The following is an 18,096-nucleotide window of genomic DNA, read 5'->3' as shown; positions in this document are numbered from 1 at the left end:
TGCTTACCAAGACGCCAAACACTTCTGGGCACTATGAGATTCTGTGTCAGTTTTATCACTGTACCTGTTTTTCGAATAATTATATCATTCATAGGGACGGGCAAAATGGGTGTTCTTTTTAGATACATTGTACATCGGCTAGACATTAATTTCAATTTTTACTTGGGATTGTATCTGAATTCTTAGTGGAAAGGAAAATTGAGTACTGTAAAAATCAAAGCCAAAAAAAACTTTTGTTTAATTATCTAATTATTTTTGATATAACAAGGCTTGAAAGCCTGATTACTTAATTTCAATGACTACATACTATATCCTTAGATTATTTTATATCTATGCACATTTCTATTTTAGCTAACAAAGTATTACAATTTCCAATAATTAAAATTAAAATCCAAAGTTCAGGGATGGGTTTTTTTTTTTAATTTATTTTTTATTAGTTTCAGGTGTACAATGACCATAAAAGGTAAATGTTTTGAATTGATTCAGGGCAATGGAGGCAGCCACGACAATGCAACTAAAGACACTCATGAAAGAGGACTTCCAGAACTGCTTCAGAAAGTGGCAAGAATGATGGGATAAGTGTGCTCAAAGACAGGGGAAATATTTTGAGGAGGATTAATGGCAATGTTTCTTTTCCTGTAATAAAGTTTTTTTAATATAAACATTCAAAAAGTAAATTCCAAAGTTCAGTAAACCAAATATTGTATTTATTTATTTATATTATTATTTATTTATTTTTCTTCTGATTCTGAAGAAAACTATTGGGTTACTGATATATGATACAACAAAGAAATATGCAATTTAAAGAAATAATTATAAAAATAAGATATAATTTGATTTATAATGTTAAGTGAACAAGGGGAAACAGAAGCTACATCATATTTTGAAGATTTATAATAATAATTCTGCCAGTTTAATTGTTTTAATAATGAAAAGGAAGAAACAGTAATAAGAACTTTTAGAATGTTGAAAATCAGCTTGGCTTAAGAATCTTTTGGTACCAATTGAAACAGGCACAGAAGGTGAAAACCTGTACTGTATTAGAAGAGAGAAGCAATAAAAATCAATATGTTCTACTCACGTGGAAGCATATCACCTTCCTTATAGGCAAGCGCTCATTCAGCCTCACACTATGATGATATTCCAGAATCAGATAGAAGAGTCAGTCCCAAAATGGGATTTCTTAAAAACAAATCAGATCTTGGAGAAAGTCTTGGTTGAAACATTCATTTATTTTGTTAAGTCCAAAGAGTATTGGCTTGCAGCAATGTGGACTAAACCAATTGTTACACAGGAAGCATTGTGCTATTTTTTGATACGTAGCTTTAAAGCAATTGAAACCAGTAAGTAGGTTTGAGCACAATACAGGAGATACTGCGAGGGAAGGGGATACTAGTGGTTGAGAGCCTAAGTGTTGTTAAGATGACAGGACTCTGCTAGTTGATTTATTACCACACTAAAGAGCAGTTACTAGTCATGTGACCATGGATGAGTTTCACTTAGCATCTCTGAGACTCAGTTTCCTACAAATATGGCAAATAAAGTAGCTGTCTTGGAGTGTATATGGAAAAAAAGCTACTATTCTAGTGTCTAGTATAGTAAATAAAGTGCAAATGTAAGTGTACAGTTCAATGGCATTAAGTACGTTCACAAGGTTATACAACCATCACCACCATCCGTCCACAGAACTTTTCGTCTTTCAACACTGCAACTCTGTACCTGTTAATAACTCCTCATTCTACCCTCCTCCCAATCCCTGGCAACCATCATTCTACTTTCTTCCTCTATGAACTACTCTAGGTACCTCATATGAGTGGAATAATACAGTATTTGCTCTTTTGACACTGGTTTATTTCTTTTAGCATTATGCCTTCCAGTTTCATCCATGTTGTAACATGTGTCAGAATTTCCTTCCTTTTTCAGGATGAATTATATACCATTGCATGAACATATCACAGTTTGCTTACCACCCATTGATGGATAAAGTTTTTAATTCTGATAAAGTCCAATTTATCTTTTTAATTTTATTTTATTACTTGGGTGCTTTTGGTGTCATAGTTAAGAAATCACTGCCTAATCCCAAATCATGAAGATTTGCTCCTGAGTTTTCTTCCACGTTTTTCATCCCTCACAGTTAGGTCTATGATCCATTTCAACCTAATTTTTGCATATGGTATGGATATCCAGTTGCCCCTGTACCATTTATTGAAAGAAAAAACAACAACAACAAAAACACTATGCTTTCCTGATTAAATTGTCTTGGTACCTTTGTCAAAAATTGATTAACCATAAATGTAAATTTTTATTTCTGGACTCTCAATTCTATTCTCATTTTTTTTAACCTTTAAATGAGCTATTTGATCTAGATTACCTGGTCAGAATTGCCTCTAGTGCTTGTAAAACAGGATTCTCAGATATCTTCCCTGGTGACTCTGATCCAGTAGGCTTGGGATAAAGCTGGAAGCTGCCCTTCCTCCAATTGTCCCTAACTCAGTTCACAGCAGCACATTTCTCCTGGTTGCACAGACCAAAAACTAGGAGGTGTCTGTGCTAGTTATTAAGCTATTAATTCTCATCCTCAAACTCACCCTTTTCTACTCTGCTCTGAAAATCACATTTCTCCTTTGCAGCTGCTCTATGTTGTGTTCTGCCAGTAGGTGTGAGAGGGAGACTGAAAAACTGAGGGAGGAAAAAGGACTTGGTCCCCCACCCCCTGCCCAGTTGGTTTCCTGTGGGCTTCATGACTGCTTGTGGTTTTGTGGGCGTCGCCCTAGCAATGCTTCTTCACACCAGTGGCAGCAGTTCCTTTGTATGCCAGCTATTAAATCTAGTTTTCAATTTTAAAAATATTTGCAGAAACAGTTTTATTTACCTCCCAGCCAAGACACCAGCACCAACCTGCTGGCACCCTGCCCTCAGATACCCTCAGGTATCTGGGACCCAGGACCACAGGGCACTCTTCTGAGCTCAGAAATACCAATACCAAGCAGGCAGCACCTCCTCAGATGTCTAAGATTTAGCTCCACAGTGCGCCTCCTCTAAGTTTCTAAGTTTTAGTAATGCCAATTTCTTCCCTTTATGCTACAGGTTGGTAGCTACTTCCTGTAGTCGTTTCCTCCATAGCACTTTAGTGTTTGCTTTACATTCTTCCAGTTACCCGTATAACAAATAGCTCATTTTATATATTAAATTTCTTGTTTTTGGACTTCCACTATATGACGGAGTAACATGTTTGGGAATTGCTTATTGGACAAGAAACAGCCACAGAGCTGTGGTCCCTGAGAGAAGAGAAAGCACCAAAGGGAGTTCTGTCATTGCCCCAGCTTCCTGCCAGGAGGTAAGTTACACTCCATGGCACAGAGAGGACACCTCCAAGCAGAGTCTGGTGCCCTTATTGAGTGGAGAGACACACGCTTGGAGATCCAGAAGCAACTGGAATTTGCAGAGCAGAGTGCAAGAGAGGTGGGAGTTACATGGAGAAAAAACTCCTCAAATCTTCATAATAGCCCCCTTTAGTCTCTGGCTATATATTAATCTGGGCATGCACAGGGTGAACTCCATGAGGCCAGGCAATGAACAACTGCCAGGAAGCTGAAGGACAAACAATTCTCAGGGCTGGGAGATGTTTGAGTTCCAAACAACCTAAGTGGAGAGAACTGGTTGAATACGTGAGCCATTCAATAGAGACCCAAGAAGGGTCACACTTTAATAATAATTTAAATTGTCCCTGGAGTAAGTAAAGATTACTCTAGATATACCCTAATGAAGTTTGAAAACAGCCTTAAATAATCAAGCTGAACAGCAAGTAACTGCTTGCCAGAACAAACTTTAGCACTCTTTAAAAGAAGACAACTTCACAAGGATTGTGACTAAAAACATTTTTACATTTTTTTAAAAAAAGGAAGACCACATATTGGGAGAAAAAATAGTCAATAGAAACGATATTACTCTAGATTCTCCAAGAAGCTAATAGAAAAATCAAATTAAATGTGCAAGAATTTTATTAGGGGAAATATCTGTGCAAGAAAATGAGAAAGGAGCCAGTTAAGACTGGGAGAGCTGTCAAAACACAATGAAGTCTGACTCTGCGTGAAAGAAAGAGAGAAAAACAAAAACTGTGAACAAAGTCTCTGTGACCAATGAGATAATATCAAGTGATATAACACATGTATAATTGGAGTCCCAGAAGAAGAGGAGATAGAAGAGGGGGCAGAAAAAATATCTGAAGAAATAATGCCTGAAATTTTTGTAAATTTGATGAAAACTATTAAACCCACAGACCCAAGAAGCACAATATTCTCCAATCAGGGAAGCATAAAGAAAACCACACTAAAGCAGATTGAAATCAAATGTCTGAAAAACAGTGTAAAAGAGACAATTTTAAATGTAGCCAAAGAAAAAAAATGACATACTTTATATATACAGTAACAAAGATAAAAAATAAAACAGACTTTTTGTCAGAGACCATGCAAATCAGAAGACAATCGAATGGCATCTTTAACGTTCTGAAACAAAAATCTGTCAAACTAGAATTCTGTATCTAGTGAAAATATTTTTAATAAAAGGACTGAATAAAGATTTTTCAAGCAAACGAAAAATCTGAGAGACTGTCTTCAGCACACCTACTCTACAAGAAATGTTAGAGGATGTTCCACTGTTTCACTATAAGAAAAGGAAGTTTTCAGGGTGAAGAAAAATGACAACAGATAGAAACTTGGATCTACACAAAGAAGAGAAGAGTGCCAAAAATGTAAAATGTGGGTAACCATAAGAGATTATTTTTCTTATTCTTAAGTTTCTTTAAACTTTCTCTGTTCAAATAATTGGTGTGATTTCTGTCTCCAGACTGAACTCTGACTGATACACCAGCCTTATTTTTCTTCTTAAACCTGTCCCATCAGCCCAGGGGGCTCTATGAACCACCTCGTGTCACTTCCCTCTCACGGCTTCCCATTATTCTTAGTAAACTGCAAAACAAAAAGAAAACTACCTTTTGTTGACTGCTTACCGTAACCCAAGCACTGCTTTTTGCAACATTTTTCTTAAAATCCAACCTCCTCACCATCTCTGATCTGCCCCTTTAGTCTTTTTCTTCAGCTCCTGTCTTTGCCCACTTGCCATCCTATAAATCTCACCAGCCTTTGGGTTCCATCAGGTTTGTTTCCACCTCAGTATCCTTCCACCAAAAGCTCTTCCCCCAGATATTTGCATGGCTCATTCCTTCTTATGGAATCATTGTTTGAATACCACTTCAGAAAGATTGTGTCAACCTTTCTGTCAAAATTAGCAGCTCCCCACAAGAGTAACCAGAGGAATCTTTTTTAAGTATAAGTCATATCACAGCTCCCTGTTGAAAACTCCAATGGCTTTTCTTAACACTCCATGCAAATTCCAGAGTCACTACTGGGGCGTTAAGGCTGTACATCATTTGGTCAGGGATGCCTCTATGATTTCATCCTCAGTCATTCTACCTCCTGCTCCCCTAATAAGGCATTTCATGAACAACTGATGGCTACATGACAGAGTGGAGTTCAGCAGAGAGGGAGATCAATGAGTGTTAATGGTAGTCAGGTAGGGTATGTGGGGGAAGTGAGAGCCAAAGAACTTTTAAGATGTGGATAAAGGAAGAAAAAGAGAGAGGGACATTCTAGGCAATGGAAATGACCTGAACAAAGGTGCAATTTCAAGGAAAACAATCCCAGCCTTGTGTGTCCCATTTGCCAGGTCAGTGGTGACTTTTGACTCTTCTCAAAAGCCATATTTGTGCCATTAAGCTTCAACAGCCAGGACCAGAACAATCCTGCAATTAAGGTATAAAGAGTTGTATGTAGTAGGTGCATTTTGTCAGTTTCGAAATGTTAAATTTTTATTAATGTTATACTTTTTATGTTAACAAATATAAAAAATGTGTACTAACAACCCGACTAAATTATTCTTTCCTGTTCAGTAATAGCCTATTGAAGGTGATTGTGTAGGTGTGTCTCCTCTGTTAGACTCCAAGGTCCTTGTGCCGTACACTCTTACTGTCCTCATAACATGGCAGAGTGCAACATACAGAGGTGAACACTTTGCGGTCAATGAATGAATGAATACATAAGTGCCCAGCTTCAGATCCATTAGGACCCCAAGATTTTTGTGCCGTTATGCTATACAAAATCACACTCAACACACGTGCACCTAACTTCAAGGTGTTCCACTAAAGCACATAGCGTGACAGTGTTAATAGGATTAAAAATACGGGCCAGTTATGTTAGGCATCATGGCAGTGCTCCAACAACAAATCCACAGCAACAACAACAACAAGATTTGTCAGTCAGGAATTGTGCTACATGCTTTGTGTGTAATTTACCATTTGATCCACAATAATTTTATCCTAAGGAGGGTAGTTTCATTAAGCCCAGTCTATAGATAAGGAAACAGAAGCTAAAAGAAGATCAGACTTAACCAAAGTCATCCAGCTGGTAAATGGTACAGGTAGAATGTGAGCCCAGACCTGTGCTCCAGTGTGACTTCAACTGATTCAGGTATGATTGGGCAATCCAGCCAGGTGCCAGTGGCAGCCTCTTTGGCTCAGGATTCCACTCCACTAGATGCTGTGTGACCCAGCTGGCGTGCTGCATAAAATGCAGATTGCTGGGCCGCTCTCCTTCAGATGTCGATTCCATAGATCTGAAATGGAGCCCAGGAACCTGCCTTGAAGGTTCAGAGGCACATTATAGTTTGAGAATCCCTGCAGTGCTCAATGAATAGAGTGAAAATTGTCTCTTTGGAACTCAGCTGTACATGTGGAAATAGCACCTTAGAGATGGGCATGTAAACTTGACTGAAAAATCTAAAGCCAGAAAGATCAATTTATATCATCATAACAGTCTCAGCTGAGCAGCACTGTGGGCGGCAGGTTTAATTAACTGGCATTATTATGGAGAAAGACAAATAGGAAAAATGATCACAATATCCTTTATCTACCTAGTGTTTACCAAAAGACACTCAAATAAATATTGTTTTCCCAACCTCCTCAAAGCAAAGACTGGGGCGGGGGTAATGGCAAACACATTTTTCAGTTGAGGTCAAAACAAGCACAGAGATTACATCAATTGGCATAAACAATGTACTTGGATGATCTAAGCCAGCCAGCCAGGATTTGGGAATCAAGAGGGTGTGGAATCAGACCACCTGAATTCAGTTCTGGCTTTATGACCAACCAGTTGTGTAACTTTAAGCAAATAATTGACCCTTTCGGCCTCTGTTTCTCTACTAGCTGTAGGATGAGGATAATGGTAGAACCTATTTCATGAAGGTGGTTGTGAGGATTAAGTGTGAGAATATCTGCAAAGCATTTATTCCTGGCATGCAGGAAGCACTCAACAAATGGTCAGTTTGATTATCACTGTTATTGTCTTAATTCTCTTCCTTGCCTAAAACCTATTCAGCTTTGCTTGTACAAAAAAGAGCCAATGTGAGGCCTTTCCCCTCTATTCATCGGGGTTTCCTGGAGCACTCATATTTCATTATTCATGAGAGCAGACCCTTGAACTTGGGGCCTGATCCAAGAGCTCATTACTGCATGAAGCAGGTGTCTTGGCTGTTTACACCTCTGCAACTGTGCAGAGCCCATGACCTGCTTTTGGTGCCTCAGACACCTCACTCGTCACTGTTTTTACCCTCTACTTACATATCCAGTGTATAGAGCGTAGTATCTGCTAAAAAAAAAAAAATGTGTTGAATGAATTCATGGTAGAACCTTGTATTCCAAGAATGACGTAATACTGTATGCCAGCTAGGATTCAACAGAAGCCCTATGCTTCTCATAATGAAAGCTATGTGAGCAAGTCAGTGTCATTGGGACTTCATTGTCCTCACTCTGTAGACAAATAGTAATATTTAGCATAGAGTAGGTGTCATTTTTGTCACTGTAATGTCTGAACAACACTGAGTCTTGGGGAAGATTTTTTTCAATATTTTAGTAATTTTAGGGGTAGCTGGGTGGCTCAGTTAGAGCGCGAGCTCTCAACAACAAGGTTGCTGGTTCAATTCCCACATGGGATGGTGAGCTGCGGCCCCTGCAACTAAAGATTGAAAATGGCAACTGGACTTGCAGCTGAGCTGCGCCCTCCACAACTAGATTGAACGACAACTTGGAGCTGATGGGCCCTGGAGAAACACATTCTTCCCCAATATTCCCCAATAAATTTTTTTTTAAATAATAATTTTAAGAAATTATTAAATTTTAATCAATTTTATTAATTTTATTAATTTTTTGATTTGCTTAATTAAAAATTTAATACATTTACATATTAAAAGCTTGCTTCCTAACATTGGGGCTCTTATTCAGGTGTCCATAGGATAAATTAGAGAGGATGGCTTTACTGGCCTCTACTCACTGGTCTTGGCTATTATTAGCTTGGTGCCATTTTTTGCCCAGAGCTTGAGATTCTTAACAGTGAATTATTACCTGTCAGGTGTCTCACAAAAATAAAAAATGATTATGTGAAGAAACCCAAGGCACTTTCAGCCTTTGTGAGCAGGCACCAAAGTCCTTTTAGCCACTGCCATCCTTCTAAAAGAAGCCTGTGCCAGATGCAACTTTCCGAACGGCCCCAGCATGGCACAGGGTTCACAGCACGGGCTCTGAAACCCACGGCCATGGTCATCACCTGTGTGAGTGTGGGAAATTTACTCACTCTCTCAGCATCTCAGTTTCCTTGTCTGTAAAATCTGATGGATGAAACTAACATGCTTAGAATAGTCCCTGGCACAATCACACTTGTCGTTTCTACCTGAAGGAGTGAGCCCTCAGTCATGGTCCAGTTTCAGGACTAGGAATTGACTGAAGCTATTTTAAAGGGAAGAGAACTTAAGAAGGGCCAAGGAATGGCTCTCAGCCCATCTCCGGACGTAGCCTCTGTAACTGCTGAGTGCAAGGGCATACAAACACCTGAGCTGAGATGTACAGCAGGCAGCTTTGCTGCCACCACCAGGGGATGAGACAGTGCTGAACTGAGCCACCACAGTCACCAGAATGCCTTTCAATGGGTCTGAAGACAAGGCTGGACATGCTGCCGCAAATCCCTCATCGTTACCCTACACGAAAGCAGGAAAGAGGCCCCCACCTCACTGCTGCCTGTTGAACCTTTTGGGCCCATGTCTGTGGTCACCCGCCCCCGAGATGGCCCTCAGTGATTCCTACCTTCTGGTGTTCACATCCTGGTGTAGTCCCTCCACCATTGTACTGGGGCTGGTCTGTGTGACCAATAGAACGCAGCACAAGTGATGTTGTGTCACTTCTGAGATTGGGTTGTAAAAGACACTGAATTCTATCATCATCATTCTCACTTGTCCTCTTTCTCTCTCAGATCCCTCGCTCCAGGAGAAACCAGTTTCCTTGTCTTGGGGACATCCACTGGCTCTGTGGAGAGGTCCACATGGTAAGGAACTGAGGGCTTCTCCCAATTGTGAGTGAGCATGGAAGCAGCTTCTCCTGCTGCAGAGACAAGAACCCCAGTGGGCACCCAGGGCCTGTGAGAGACCCTGAGCCAGAACAACTCAATTCAGCTGCTCCCAGACTCCTGACATTCAGAACCAGAGAGAGAATAAATGTTTGCTGTGTTAGCAGCTAGGTTGTGGTGTCATTTGTTACTTAGCAATAGACAAGTACTACAAAATCTAACTGGACTTACTTCACCTCCCAAACCGCAGCAGCAGGGAATACTAACTGTAGTCTTTGGCCTTCCAGTTCTGCAGTGCAGAGGAACACACGAGAAAGGGCCTGGATGCTGGAGATCCCGTGCATACCACCTGCTGCACCATTCCTGCTGAAGATGCCTATGTGGTAGTATTTGTAAGGAGCAAGGGATCAGATAACCAGCATATTTCAGAGAACTCCATCTTGCCAGAATCCATCTTTATTCATCATTCACAAATCACATCCTTCTTTTATTGTACTCATTGTCATCCACCAATAGTGATTCTCCCCTCTTTGCCTCAGTCATACAGACAGAACAGAATTCTATCACATGGAGTTTTTACTAAGAATGGCTCATGATTCTCCACTAAGTTTAACCCGTTCCCCAGGGCGTGGGAGTAAGTGCAAATGCCACAGTGACAAAATATGCCTGTGGAAGTCACCAGGTTAGGACATGAAGCCCCTCTGGCTATTGTCAATCGGCTGATGAGGAAACCATTTGAGCTGCCCTCTGCTCCTACTCCCTGCACCACTGCTTGCCTCCTAACTGATGTGAGAGAGCAGCTTGAAGAAGCCCAGATTATCGTTTTCCTTGCTGGCTCTCAAAAGTGCCTCAGGGAAAATGTCCTAAGTCTTATAAAAAGGAATGCTTGTCTCTGAGGGATCCCACACCAGGAGGAAGTAACCAAGAGGAACGAGTTGCAGGAACAGAGAAATTTGTGTCTGTTTTCCAGAAACCACGAGGACCATTTAGCTGAGAAATGGTGCACTAGAACGGGCCCTCTGCATGAGAGGCCCCGGAAGGCTCTGAGCAAAGGAAGTAAGGCAGGCAGTTCTCACAGGGAGCAGATGCCTCTTCTCTGAGAAATGACAACGAGGCTCATACACTGGGGGCTAGAGACTGTGAAAATGTCCCAGAGTAAATGCTGTGCATGAATAAGAGACCTGCACAACAACTGATTTGTAAGTTAAGCAGTGAGGCAAGAGTGTTTCATTTGGACTTGTATGTCTTTTAACAAGGATTATTGTGAGAGGGATTTATTTTCTTATAAAGACTGTTTTTTATTTGTTTGTTTGTTTGTTTTTGAAAAGCAACGGTAAATAACTATTATATTAATTTCCTAACTCCCTAAGACTTTTTTTCATAAAAGACAAAAACACCTAACTCCAAAACACACTGAACACAGGTATGGGTTGACCAAGCAGTCATTGCTCTCTGTCCTTAACTGGTACATGACCTAATTTCATACAAACTACACATACACCAACACTCCAAACAGCTCTTTGGACTCGCTTTTAATTTCTTCACGTCAGCCAGTGAAGAGACACTCTGAGATGTTGTATCCTATGGTTCTGCCTGCCAGTTCAATTTCTGGAGTGTTGCCATCTTAGGTACATAGTGGTGAGCTTCAGCAGGGGAGAACTTTATTGTACTTGGACCGTATTCTGTTCTAAACCTAGTGGAATATGGAAAAGTTATCATTGCTAGTAGTTTGCCAAACTTAACATATTTAAGGCAAAAATGGAAATTGTTGCATGACACAAAATTAGTGAATCCTAATATTCTATCAGCATGATACTTAATCAGGTTGGTTCTCTGTTGAATTTTGAAGTGAAAGAACAGTATTGGAGAATATTATTAAAAGAATGTGTAAAAACAAAGTGTTGGAGAGTTTATAATTTTTTTATCTCTGGGAAAAAGCATCATTCTACAATTGTTAGACACTCGTAGAAAAATAGGAACACATTATATGCAAATACTGGGGACCGTCATGCAAACAAACTTTCCAGGAGCAGTTTATTCACTGCCCTGGCACAAACTAAGCCCCATTAATGCTTTTCAGAGATGTGAAACCTCACTGAAATTAATAGTTATAATTCAGAGGGGACTCCCAAGGGTGGTCATCAAGATGCCAACAACCAACAGACCTAGACTTCTTTATATTCTTCCTCCCTCTTTCCCTCCCTCCCTCATCTTTCTCTCTCTCCTATTCTCTCTTTCTCTTTCTCTCCCTTTTTTCAAATATGAAGTATCCACTTCTTTAAATACACACATTCACAGATATAGACAGAGATGTATTGAAGCTACATAGACAGACATGTACATATACATACAGTAGAGTCTTCTGCCCACCTCTGTCCACTCCAACCAGAGAAGTTATTTCATTGGTGACAGTTTAGAAGCTGTTTGATGATAGGAAAACATAGCTTGTGGGCTGGGATAGGGAAATCACATTGCAGTCATAGTACAGAACAATGCTGGGTGTAAGATGAGGCTCCTTCTTCTCTTTCTTGGCTCAATAGAAGACAGAATTGGCGCTCCTGGGATCTGAAAGCATCTGGAAGAGCACTGGAGAGAAGAGATGTTTGAGAAAGAGGCCTTAGAGACTAATATGTTCAACTCTCTCTATATCTCCTGTTAACTTTTGTTTTATTGAAAGAAAAATCAGTGTTTTGGGCTTTGATGCACAAGTGCTTGCTGTAATAGAAGGACACTACACACACACACACACACCACATACACACACACGGTTCACCATGCAAAGATGTTCACCATAGCCTATTTACAATGACCAAGAACAATGAAAAAACGGAAACAAACTGAGTAAAAGCAAACAATTTTCCCCAGCAGTTATAGCTAAGAAAATTATGATGCTGTTTTAAGCTTTTTTGGTGCTTAACTCAAATCAGTGGGGTAGGACAGCCATATTAAAATTCCTTGGGGTGACAGGGTTGACATGACAAGAAAGAATAGGAGCTGGGGTGTGACCAGGCCCTGTGCGAACAACAACCGGGTCCAAGGCAGTCCCAGGGCTGTAGAGGGTTGAGGTCAGGGATCTCCACTGTCCTTGTCTGTCAGTCATTGGTTTCAGTTATGCCCCCTGCTCTGCTCCTTTCCCAACTAGCTCAGCAAAACTGGTTTCCTCATCCACCATCTGAAGTCTCTTCTATCTCATGATTTCTTTATGGTTTCAATTTATTTATGCTATTCATAGTTTTTGATTCCTTATGACTCTAACTTGCTATGACATATCATGATGCTACTGCACCCTTCATTTAAACTTTAACTTTCATTGGTAAATGACAGATTTTCTGTTTCCATTTGATGGTTCTAAGAGAGAGGAGTTGACCAGTCCAGTGAACAGCAGTCACCCCATGAGGGTTGCGCCCCTAGGTGCCAGGCCTTCTCACAGGATACTGCTAAGCCTGTGGTCTGCCTGCCTTGGCTGAGTTGTCTCCAGGAAAAGTGGGGTTATTATGTCAGAGAAACACAGCCACAGAGGCTGCCTCTTCAACAGAAACTAGGGGTGAGCAATTTCCCTTCTCAGGGACTCTAGGCATGGGCGGACAGCATGACTGACATTTTTAGTACAAACTTGATGTATGAAAGCATGACAACTGCCCACATCGTATCTGCATACCCTCTAATAAGGAGTAAATTAGCCCAATTTTTCAAAAGGGTAATTTGGCAATATATATCAAAGAGTTTAATGTTCATAGACTGCCCAATAATGCTGCTTCTAAGATTTTTATACCAAGGAAACAATGAGAGATGAACACATGTAAGGATCTTCATCAGGGATTGTTTATATAAGAAGAAATATTCAAAAGGACATAAATTAAGCTATGCTGTATATAGATGTAGTCGGATATTATGCAGTTATTAAAAATGATGGTGTAGACAAATATGTAATAGGTAGAAGGGATTTTCAGGATGTAAAGTGAGAAAAATGATTTAAAATTGTGGTACAATAAGAAACATATCTGGTTTTTGTCCCCAGTTCCTGGCACAGAGCTCCTAAAACCCTTGGAATTTCCTCAGTGGTAAGAATATCTCTTTTTACTCATAAGGACCCCCTTTGATCACACTTGAGTTTATGGGAAGAGGACAGGGGGCTGGAGATTAAGCTCTATAAAAACCCTTGAACAACAAGATTTGATAAGCTTCCAAACCTGTGCTGGGAGAGTTGTTCACCCCACATCTACCAGGACGAAAGCTCAGCACTCAGGACCCATCTAGACTTCACCCTATATACCTCCTCATCTAGCTGTTCACTTGTATCCTTAAAATAGACTGGTGAACATAAGTACAGTGTCTTCCTGAGTTCTGTGAGCCATTCTAACAAATTATGCAACCTGAGGAAGGAGTCCTGGGAACCCCTGATTGGTCAGAAGCAGTATGGGTGGCCTCCCTCAAGACTCGCAACCGGCATTTGAAGTGGGGACGGTCCTGTGGGACTGAACCTTTCAACCTGTGGAGTCTGATGATGCTGACTCAGGGTAGGGTCACAATTGTGTTGAATTGTAGGATGCCCAGTTGGTATCCAGAGACTTGCTTGTTAGTGTAGGAAAATATTCCCCAAATTGTAACATTTAGGAAACATTCCCTAATTTTATTTACAGAGAGAGAGAGAGAGAAAACAGAGGTCTCTGCAACAAAAATTTAACTATGGTTACTTCTAAAGGGAGTTTCTTTTATGAATAGTTATGTTTACAACCAGAAACAATTTTCCTTTAAAATTAATGTTTACACAGAATCTGTGATAATGCACATTTTATAATGTTAAGTAAAATGAGAAAAAAAACTGAACATTGTACATGGTTACAACTATGTTAAAAATAAGGAATAAAAAGATAGAAAACACACTGAAGGGTAAAGATGTCTATCTCTGGGTGGGGAGCCTGCAGGTGACTCTCTTCTTTCTACTTTACTATATTTTCCATGCTCTTCTAAAATGGGCACGTGTTAATTTTAAACTTTTTTTTTTTTAATTTAGGGAAACTTAACGATCAGAGAAATTAAGGCCTCGGCTACCAGCTGGGATGGGAGGCCAGATAGTCTGACTAGGGTGCAGCAGACACAGCGGGTGCTGCCAGCTCCCTCAGGAACAACATGTTTGCCAGCTGCTGGAGGTACCACCACCTCAGATGCCCAAGTGCCTAAGCTGAAAAGAACCCCCTGGCCCAAGGCCACACCCCCTTTTGCGGATGGCTCACACCCAGTGATGGAAGGTTACAAAGGAGGCCAGTTGGAACAAGCCTACAGGGTCACTCCAGCTCCCTTTGGGGAGCCATGTGCCAGCTGGACGTCTTGCTCTGCCCAGTTCCACTACCTTCCTCTCTCTTCCATGAGTGGGGCTCCTTAGAGATCTCCCTAATAAACATCACGCACAGCCCTTTGCCTCTCCATCTCAGAGTCAGCTTCTCAGGGACCCAACATCTGACAGTTGGTATCAGGAGTAGTCCGAGGAAGCAGACACTAAGATGAAATATTGGAGCTGGATCACCTGCCACCTGACCAATGAAAACCCCATCACTGGCAGGAGTTGGAGTTCAGACACCCCAGCACGAGATTATTAGAACTTTCACCAGTGGTGCAATGGGATGGCATAGCAGTGGTAAGGATGCATTCGGCATGTGAGAAAATACAAGGAAAATCGTTGCTATAAGGACAACAGAATTGAGTGGCTACTGCTGAAGTTGTTTGACTTCTAGAACAAGATAATTAAAAGCTGTGGGTGATTAATCAGCAATTAAAAGGTAGGTTTGAAAGCCAGAGGGCCTTCTTGGAAGTAGATAAAGAGGCTTTCATCTCCTATGGTAGGAGGGCAGATAAGACTAAAGATAAGACAAAGGACTTCATTTCCAGAGCAGTAGAGTTTCAGAGATGGTTACTTTAAAAAAAAGAAAAAAAAACAAGTTTCTATTGTTGTAGAATACACAGAACATACAATTTATCATCTTAACTATTTTTAAGCATACAGTTCAGTGGCAATGTTGTACAGCCATCACCGCCATCACCTCCAGAACTCTTTACATCTTGCAAAACTGAAACTGTCATGCAGTGTCTCTGGTCCCGCTCCCCACATAAGAACGCAGGATATGGGAAGGCCAAAAAGGAACACCCACGGAGCAATGGATAGAGGGTTCATAACTATATTCTCACTGGCGGCTGGGTTGGAGACACAGGAAGCAGGAGCCACACGATCCACAGTCCGCCGCCTGCTGCTCTGCCAACCAACCAACCCCCTTATGTAGCCCCAGCAGTTATATTAGTGGTTAATGGCTAACTGGTTACAGCTGACGGCCAACTAGCCACAGCTGATGGCCATCTTCTACCCCAGCCAGCACCTTTCCACGTGAGGCTGAGAGCCTGAAAACTGCTCTCTTGGCTCTGTTCCCACAAACTCTGTCCTCATTAAACACTAACTCACTTCCTAAAAAGGCAGGCCTGCGTGTGCCAAGGCCAGTGTTCTTGTTGGGAAAGAATGGACCCTGACACATCCTTCCTTTCTTATTTTGGGTTTGCATAGGAAGGTTCTTCAAATGTGGGACATGGTCAGGGACATTCATGCAGTCACCCAAGGCTGGTGGTTGTTAGTTCTGTTGTTGGCACATGGGATGAGGACATCTGGGTAGATGCTGCTGAGACTCTTGAGAGCCCAGATTCTGCTGATCCCTCTGGGCCTACGGAATTGTCCCCTCCTCCCTGGCCCCTTGCTTAAAGATGATACAGAGGCCCCTTCCCAATGAAACGTGCTCCTCTCAGGGTCTGACTCACCTCTGTTTCCAGCCACAATTGCTATAATGAGGGTTAAGTCCTAACATAACCCAGCCAGGCATATGCTGGGTCTGGCAAGGAAGAAATGGACGATACCCCAAAGGAAGGGGGCGGGGGTTACTGAGGTGCTGGAGCAAGGGGGCCAGAACAGGAAACTTCATAAAGGAAATGTTACTGGTTTGGGAGCACTTTCCTGGGCTTCATGACGGAACACCCACGTAAGGGCCCCAGGAGACGGTGTGGATGCTACTAGCATGGGCTCTAGTAACAGAAGAAGTGACAGGTGCACTGAGTGAGGTAGAAGTGCCAGCATTTTGGTGGCATATGGAGAAAGACGAGACTAAACTGCTCAGAGGACTGCACATACCCAAGTGGATATACTTCATGAGGCTGGAAAACTTGACTGGGAAATGTGCTCCAAGGGAAGGTCCAGGGGATTCTCTTGCCCCAAAGCACCAAGGGAGGCACTGGTGAGAGGGCTCCAGAAGCACTGGGGGTGGCCAGTGGGGTCTCTACAGGAGATGCTGCCACAGAACTGGGCTCGCCAGCAGGAAATGGGATGAGAGGACTCCAAAACAACAGAGGCCACTTCTGGACGTGTCACAGTCAGAAGCCACGTGGAGGCAATTATCACAGTGAGTGTCCGGGTCAGAGGGGCAGCCAGGGGGCCTGACCCATGGGGAGTTAGGGAAATAGTTAAGAGAACACAGAGTCCCTAGAGCCAAATAGGTGGGCAGCTAATAAGGATGGCACCCCATCTGTGCAATCAAAGAAACAAGGATGGATGAGCGGGAGGCTAAGGGCAACACCTCAGTGTTGCTCAGTTTCCAGATTTGGGATCCAGAGCCCATTGACTGAAGGAGAATCTGGGTCCCCAGGAGACACGGAGGGAGGGAGGCCAGCCTTGCAACACCCTGGTAAGTATACACAGTAATGACTTCTCAAGTCTTCTGCAAAGAGACCTGTGGTCATTTACTTAGATAGCTGTACACTGGAGAAAGGCAAACCCCCAAGCATTCTCAGAATTATTGGACCCAGGGTCCAAGTTGACATTGTCAAAGCAATGTCATTCCCACCCACCGTAATTAGGACCACGAAGGAGCTGGGTGATAAATGGAGTCCAGTTTGAGGCCCCACTCACAGCCAGCCCACTGGGTCCACGTATTCCCCTCTCCCACGCGGTCATTTCCTGGTTCCTAAATGTCTAATTGGGGTAGACATACGTGGAATTGGGCCCAGCATCGACACTTAGTCCTCAGTCTGTGAGGAAAGAGCTATCACAGTAGGAAAAGCCAAGTGGTGCCCCTCCCCCAGCCAAGCAAGTAAAGAGTCTGGCAAACTTTTTCTGCCACAGGCTAGGAATGAACATTTTAGGTTTTTCAGGCGAAGAAGCAATATCCTCAACTCTTTGAGCAAATGTTCCCCCCACATTTTAATAGTCTTCTTAACATTTTACACTTAAAAATGTAAAAACCATTCTTAGTTCTCAGGCTGTACAAAAACAGACAGAAGGCAAGAAACACTGTAGCGTGGTCTCCATCAAGTTCACTGTTTTTACAACAGGCCCAAGTGGACTGTGGGATCCTGGGGAGGTACAAGTGAAATACAATTTTCCTTTGGATCAGATAGTTTCTAGGACAATGGATTGTTGAATCTGGACCCATCGAAAGTTTACTTACTTTTTTTCAAAACCAAGAAGTTTGTCCCCAGAAGAATAAACTTAGATCAGAAATATGTCACCGAAGGTCGGAGGGATAGTGGACGGGGGGAGGGCTATTCACAGTGTGAGGGATATAAATGATGAACGTCTAAGTATTACCTTGTCTTGTACACCTGAAACTAATAAATTTAA

Source organism: Rhinolophus hipposideros, assembly GCF_964194185.1.
Source record: "Rhinolophus hipposideros genome assembly, chromosome: 8".
Classification (NCBI taxonomy): Eukaryota; Metazoa; Chordata; class Mammalia; order Chiroptera; family Rhinolophidae; genus Rhinolophus; species Rhinolophus hipposideros.
This window is presented reverse-complemented; position numbering follows the sequence as displayed.